Below are 6,889 nucleotides of genomic sequence, written 5' to 3' on the forward strand. Positions count from 1 at the left end.
GCAATACTGCTAGATAGTAGAAACAAGTATTGGTTTGGGTGGAGGGAAGGGCAATGTACCAAATTTGAGCCATTAACATGGTGGCATTGAAGAAGAAGAAGACACAGAGAGGTACATGGAAGGTACAGAACAAAGATGAACCCTTTTGCACATACAGTACTGTGTTGTCAGTGATTGCAAGCATTGATATACAGGTGGATAGATGGGTGGACAGGTTGAATGATCAGGTATGTCTAGACAGGGAAGGAGTGTGCCCATGATGGTAGATGATTCTTCTACAAGTGTATTTGTAAGTGCTGTAAGAATGTCCAGGTGTATAGTAGTGGGACTGACAAGGGACAAAGTTGTCGTTACTTCTTGGGCACAGTTGGCTACCTGAAGAGGGTGAGTAGTTGGACCTGTAGGGGTTGCAGGGGACATCAAGAGACCATGGTTGCAGGGGACATCAAGCTCAATTGGCACAACATACTACACAAAAACATTGTTCTATATCCTACTTTGGTGAGTAGAGACTGGTATCTTAAAAGCTTGCAAGCAGCCATCTAGATGCAGCAATGGATCTCTCCTCATTCAGGGCAAAGAAGAAGGAAGAAACCAAAGACACACGGAAAAAATTATTTCAAGAGACTGGTGGACCATTTGCTCCTCAGTCTATAATACTATGAGACCAGAAGAACTAGATGGTGCCTGGCTACCACTCTCAGCCACTTGGAGGGGGGATTGGTGCAGGAGATCCTGGATAGAGTGGGGCAACATTATGGATTAAAACTCAAAATCATAAAAAAAGATCAGTTTTGCTGGTCTGACAGAGCCTGGTGAGACCGCTGAGACTATGGCCCCTAGTTACCCTTTAGGTCTGTATTTGAACTGACTCCTGTGGCTTCCAGCCAAATAATGGACAGGCATATGGGCTGAACATTTATATCAGGTAGGTACACTCCTTGGAGTGATCAATTATGGGAGAACAGAAGGGTAGTGTTTGCCTAGGGAGACAGCTGGTGGTGGGGAGAGTACATGGGAGGGAAGAACACAGGGAAGAGGTAACTATGGGGAGGAAGTGGAAAGAGAGCTGTTACATTGTGGGGAATTGCAGTCAATGTCATGAAACAAAATGTGTATGAATTGCTGTATGGAAAATGAATTTGCTTTGTAAACTACTTTCACCCAAATCACAATAATATATAAAGTATAATATAAAAAATAAACCTTTGATTTCGGAACAACTTTAGATTTACAGGTAACTTGTAAAGTTCATCTAGTTGTTGTATGTTCTTAGTCTTCTCTGGTTTGTCATAGTTTCTCAGTGTTTGCTTGTTTTTCATTGCAGTTTTGACCAGTAATGGTCATATATTGTGCAGACTTCCTCAGTTTGAATCTGTGATTTTTCTTATAAGACTGGGGTTCTGCATTTTTGGAAAGAATAATACAAAGTGAAGTGTCCTCATCATAGCATATCAGGGGTACATGATTTGATATCACTATTGGTTAAGGTGCCTAAGGCATTGATAACCAGAAGCTGTTGGTTCTAACCCACCAGCTGCTCCTTGGAAGGAAGATTGGGCAATCTACTTCTGTAGTGATATTGCCTTAGAAACCCAAGGAGGGGTCGCTATGAGTTGGATCTGACTTGATGGCAATGAATTTGGTTGGTTTGTTATTAGTTAAAGTATCTGATCCCAATGAAGGAGAAATGGCTTATTAGATTTTGTCACATCTGTCCTTTTCATTCTTTTTTCCTCCCTAAGCAGTTATTCCCCACCCCAAGATATCTATGAACTCAGTGACTTCTATCTATGTAACTTAGATATTTCATGGGTTACAAATAAGGGTTTCCTTCAATTCCATCCCATCTTCATTGGACTGTAAGGTAAAGTAGTGTACATTGTTGTTTTTGATCCTGCTCTCTTGCTCCTGTTTTTATTCAGTTACTCTTCTTCTTTTTTTTTTTTTTTTTCCCTCATGGGACTCTTGGTTCTTTTCTCTTTTGAGTTTCCTGCTCTTATGCCTTTAGAATTGATATTTGTATCTGGTACCTCTGTTTCCTGATTCTTGGTTTTCACCATCAGCTCTCTTTGGGCTATCTTTTGTCATGTAATCACTTTAACTATCCTCAGGTATCCCAAAGTCTCACCAAAGCCTTTTGGCCTGATTCTCTTTGAGGGGGTATTTGAACATTTTATCATAAATATTTGACACACAAGTGTTATTATATATGAATGAATGACTGCTTTCTAGCCTCTCAGGCTGGGGTCCAGGACAATGGAGAATTTTTTCCTGATATAATTTCTAGGGCTTATATTTACTCACTAGTTTAAACCAATTGCTTGTGCCATTTGTGTTATTTTTTCTATGCCATAAAGTAGTGATTAATAAAGTAATGGCAGTATTCAGTGAAGTGTCTACTGGTCTTCAGGGAGACTTGTATGAGGGTTTTCATTGCAGAGTTGCTTTTACAGGGTAGGTGTGATATCAAAATATGAAACCACATCATATAGAAATCAACCTGTCAGAACAGATGCCACCCACAGAGCTTGAGTAGGGTTCTAGAGACCCCCGCTGTTCACGCTATAACATTTTAGTACCTAATTCATTAAGAGTTCTGAAGAGATTTGGTAATGAGTGGAACCAAGGGACTTGTGACAGTGGCTATATACTCAGCAGTGTGTATTTCAGAATTATAAAAATATAACTAATCTGGTGTGTTCCAGATGAATATTAGCATTATTTGGATAGAGGAGGTTGGCAGAAGTTGGAGGCTGGGTCATTCAATACTTGTACAATCATATGAGGTGGGCCTGCAAAGCTTGGAGGTAATTTGGGTATGAATTATTAAAGGATTGGACAGGCAAGGGAGCTCTGGTAGCATAGTGCTTAAGGCATTTGACTGCTAACCAGAAGGCTGGTGGTTCAAACCCAGCAGCCACTCCTCAGAAGGAAGATTGGGTGATCTATCTCCTTCTGTAGTGATACCACCTCAGAAACCCAAGGAGGGGTCGCTATGAGTTGGATCTGACTTGATGGCAGTGAGTTTGTTTTTTGGGGGGTTTTGGACAGGCAAAAGTGATGCAGGACCACTATAGAGAGCTGTGCAGAATTTTCAAATAAAAGATGAGATGTAAGGAGCTCTGGTGGTACAGTGGGTAAAGTATTTGGCTGCTAGCCAGAAGGTCAGTGGTTCAAAACCACCAGCTGCTCTGAGGAGGGAAGACTGGGCAATTTACTTCCAGAAAGATTTATAGCCTTGGAAACCCAACGAGGGTTGCTATGAGTTGGAATCGACTTGATGGTAATGGGTTTAGACTAGATGCACACACAGCAACATGGGCTAAATAAAAGTAAAATATGAGATACAAACCATATTTTGTATGCACATGCTTTGCAATAACATATGAACAACAGGATAAACATTAAAAACAAAAGAATGGTTGTCAATGGGGAAAAGGAAATGGAAGTGAGGAATAGAGATAAAACAATAAATAAAAGAGAGGTAAAACACTGCTGACAATGTGCCATGGGTTGAGGAGTATGATGATCTCAGTCCTCTGCACCTGAGGTTAAAAAGGACACAGAAAAACAAGCCTAATAACTTCCTCTTAGTGCTTTAAAGTGGATCTCCTCATCCGTATTTTTTCTGCTTCTAAATTACAGACACGGTAAGGAAAAAAGGAATTATTTTAAAAAGTGGATTCTTTGGTTAAGTCCAACAAATATGTCAGACTCCCTTGACTGCAGGAAGCTGTATAAACTGCATTGTAAAAAACAAATAAGAGATAGAAAAAACCTGTATCTTCAAAGTGCTTACAATCTGATAAGGTCACATTAGAGGCTTTAAAAAATCAGATTTTGAAGTTTATTCTTTCATTTGCTTAGTTTATTTATGTATAGAGAAATTGATCTATATAAAGATGTTCCACATAATTTGCATAAATCCTTGGAAAGCGAATATCATCAAATTATCCATCATTTTTTTTAAGGATTCCATTGTCACATCTCCAATGACCCATTATCAATATTTCCCCTTTGTTGCTTTGATGACACCAAATATATTTCTAGGAGAAAATTTTCTCAACTAATAGAATTTAGTTTAGCAGTCCCAAGTTGCCATAGAATTTTTGGGTCATTAACCTCCAGAGCAGTAAATTAGTTATTTTTTCCATTTATAGAAACATTTTATATACATTTGTGTGCTTGAGATAATTGTCAGTGAATAGCCACAGGGCAATAATGTGGATAGAGTTGACAACAGAAGGAAGACATTAAAATAGACAAACCTCAAAGGCGAGGGAGACTTGGGTAATAGTTCACTTTCTGCACATGTCAGTTAAGCTTTGGCATGGGGACAGGAAGGAATGAGGATTCAGTGGTAGGAAGATACTGAACACAACAAGAGAATAATATAATTCTGGATAGGGAGAGTGAGAATTAATCTTAATTTTTAGTGAGAACTTGGAAGTGTCTTAGAAATCCAAAGGTGCAACTAAGATACATTGCAGTTCTGGAGTCTATACCTTGCTTGGTTCAGGACAGGGCTAGGATACAGGCTGAGTTGATAATGGTACATATGCTTGTCATCTTCATAAAAAGCTTGTTCTATGTTTTACGTCCATCATTAGAGAAGAGCTAAAATATAAAGAAAGTTGATTAGGTGTTAGTGATAACTGCAGTTTTTAAAAATGAAACCCCAGTTTTGTAGAATCGAGATGGAGAAAGAATGATTGAAAATTTAACTAGAAAAAAAGAATTCTAGGCATCTATTCACCCTAAACTAAAATAAGGTAGTATAGGGTGAAATTAGATGGGGAAATGGAGATAACATGTAGGAAATGAAACGTGTAATATCTAACAGTCAGCAATCAATCCTCCTGTTCTTGTTTATGTTTTAAAAACTTTATTAGAATTTTTTCTTGATCACTACAATGAAATATTTGGTGGTGAAATTGAAGTAGTTTGACAAGACTGACAAAGATAAAAGGGTAGAAGATAGATCCTATGAAGAAACACTAAAGGAATTGATGTGACTAAAGCTGTAGGGAACAAACAGTGATTTTTATTCAGTTTTGCCAAATTCAAGGATATAAAACATCTATCTGACAGAATTGCTAATTATTTCCTTATATCCACAGAAAAAGAATTAAGCCGACATGGACTTAATTGAAAGGATGAGATATTTCCTTTTTGTAAGGAAGTACTATTGGACAATTATGTTAATAAGAAGCAAGAAACTTAGCAAAGGATTGAATTTTCAAACTTTGTAAACTGAGGGAGAACTGACATATTCTGGATGGAAAAATGGGGGGAAAAATAATTGAATCAACATATTTTCAGATCTCTTCTACCTTAATCATTTTATTATTTTGGGACGATGAACATTCTTTTTAAAAATTTATAAAATGTAAAATTATTACAAATCTATTTCAATTCCAATTTCACCTAGATCAAGATAATTAAATGATACTTTCATCAAATGCTGAAGAATCTAGGTTTGTCCAATCTCATAGTTGTGTAAGTATTCTAAAGAAATGATTGCTATTATTCATGTAAGTCATTTTAATTCCTGAGAAAGATAGTTACAACAGAACCAGAAACTACAAAGCAGAATAGCCCCTACTGATGTGCTCTTTTCATGGAGGGTCTGAAATGCCTCAAACTGATTGTATACTCATAACCTAGTGCTTCTTCTAAAAGTCATTTAGAGACATTGCTCAGAGCAATGGCTGGATTCCCAAGCAATGTGAAGACCTTAAGACATGAGCTAGGTAAGTTTCCAGACCTGCTAACATTTTTAATTTGCATTACTTTCCCTATTTCAGCCTTTTAAGGGATTCTAAAATAGTTAAGGATATTTCTGGGTGATTCAAATGGGTAGTGGCCTCAGCTTCTAACCTGACAGTTGGAGGTTTGAGTTTACTCAGAGGCTCCATGGGAGAAAGGCCTGGAATCCTACTTCTGAAAAAAATTAGTCATTGAAAATCCTGTAGAGCACAATTCTCCTCTGACATACATGAGGTCTTCATGAGTCAGAATCAACTCAATGGCAACTTTTTTTTTTTTTCTTAAAGAAATAGGTACAGTTTCTCTTTGGCCACATTTCTCCTCCCCCACCACCACCCCCTCAGCTCTAGCTCTCTTTCCTGGGGTTTGCCCCTCTCCAGCAGAGCTTATCTCCTATCTCCTCCTCCAAGCTACTCAAGCTCTTTCTTCTTAGGTAATGACTCAGGTTAAAATGTACCACTTATTTCTTCATCATCAAAACATGCATGCATAAGATCTCAGCTAAGGAAAGCTATTTGATAACTTGTCTATAATAGATTAATAAGAGCACCTTTCCCTGAGCAATGTAAGTAAAACTATGAAATGCAATATATTGAATGAAAAGAAGGTAACTCTCATGCTGAGTGATAGTAGGAAATACTTTTGGGAACTGGAATTTTTAAGACTGCCCATGGAAAAAGTTCCCACTCATATCTATCTCTTCGTTTTTACATTATCTTCTTCTTCTGTTTCTATCTAATTGGTCACCTTAGTGTCCTGGTGCATTTGACACTCTAATATTCTTTTTCTTCCTTTTCAATCAATATTCTTTCTGATTTTTAAAATTTACTTAAGTTTTTCTTTATGTCCACCTTGTCCTCTACCTGGGCTATCTCCATGTCTTCAATTAAACAGAACCCTATATGTATGTATGTATACATATATATGGGAGCTCTGGTAGTGGAGTGCCTAAAGTCCTTGAATGCTAACCAGAAGGCTGGAGGTTCAAACCCAACAGCCATTCCTCGGAAGGAAGGTTGGGCAATCTACTTCCGTAGTGATACTCCCTCAGTAACCCAAGGAGGGGTCGTTATGAGTCAGGGCTGACTTGACGGCACATAACAACAACAAATACATA

General features: G+C 37.9%; 1 pseudogene; it reads left to right on the forward strand.

Moving 5' to 3' along the window:
- Positions 1-6,889, forward strand: part of LOC122152082 — a 38,016-nt pseudogene that overhangs the window by 23,328 nt on the left and 7,799 nt on the right.

Source organism: Orycteropus afer, unplaced genomic scaffold (assembly GCF_000298275.1).
Source record: "Orycteropus afer afer isolate SDZICR_OR568_19922 unplaced genomic scaffold, OryAfe1.0 scaffold01558, whole genome shotgun sequence".
NCBI classification, from domain to species: Eukaryota; Metazoa; Chordata; class Mammalia; order Tubulidentata; family Orycteropodidae; genus Orycteropus; species Orycteropus afer.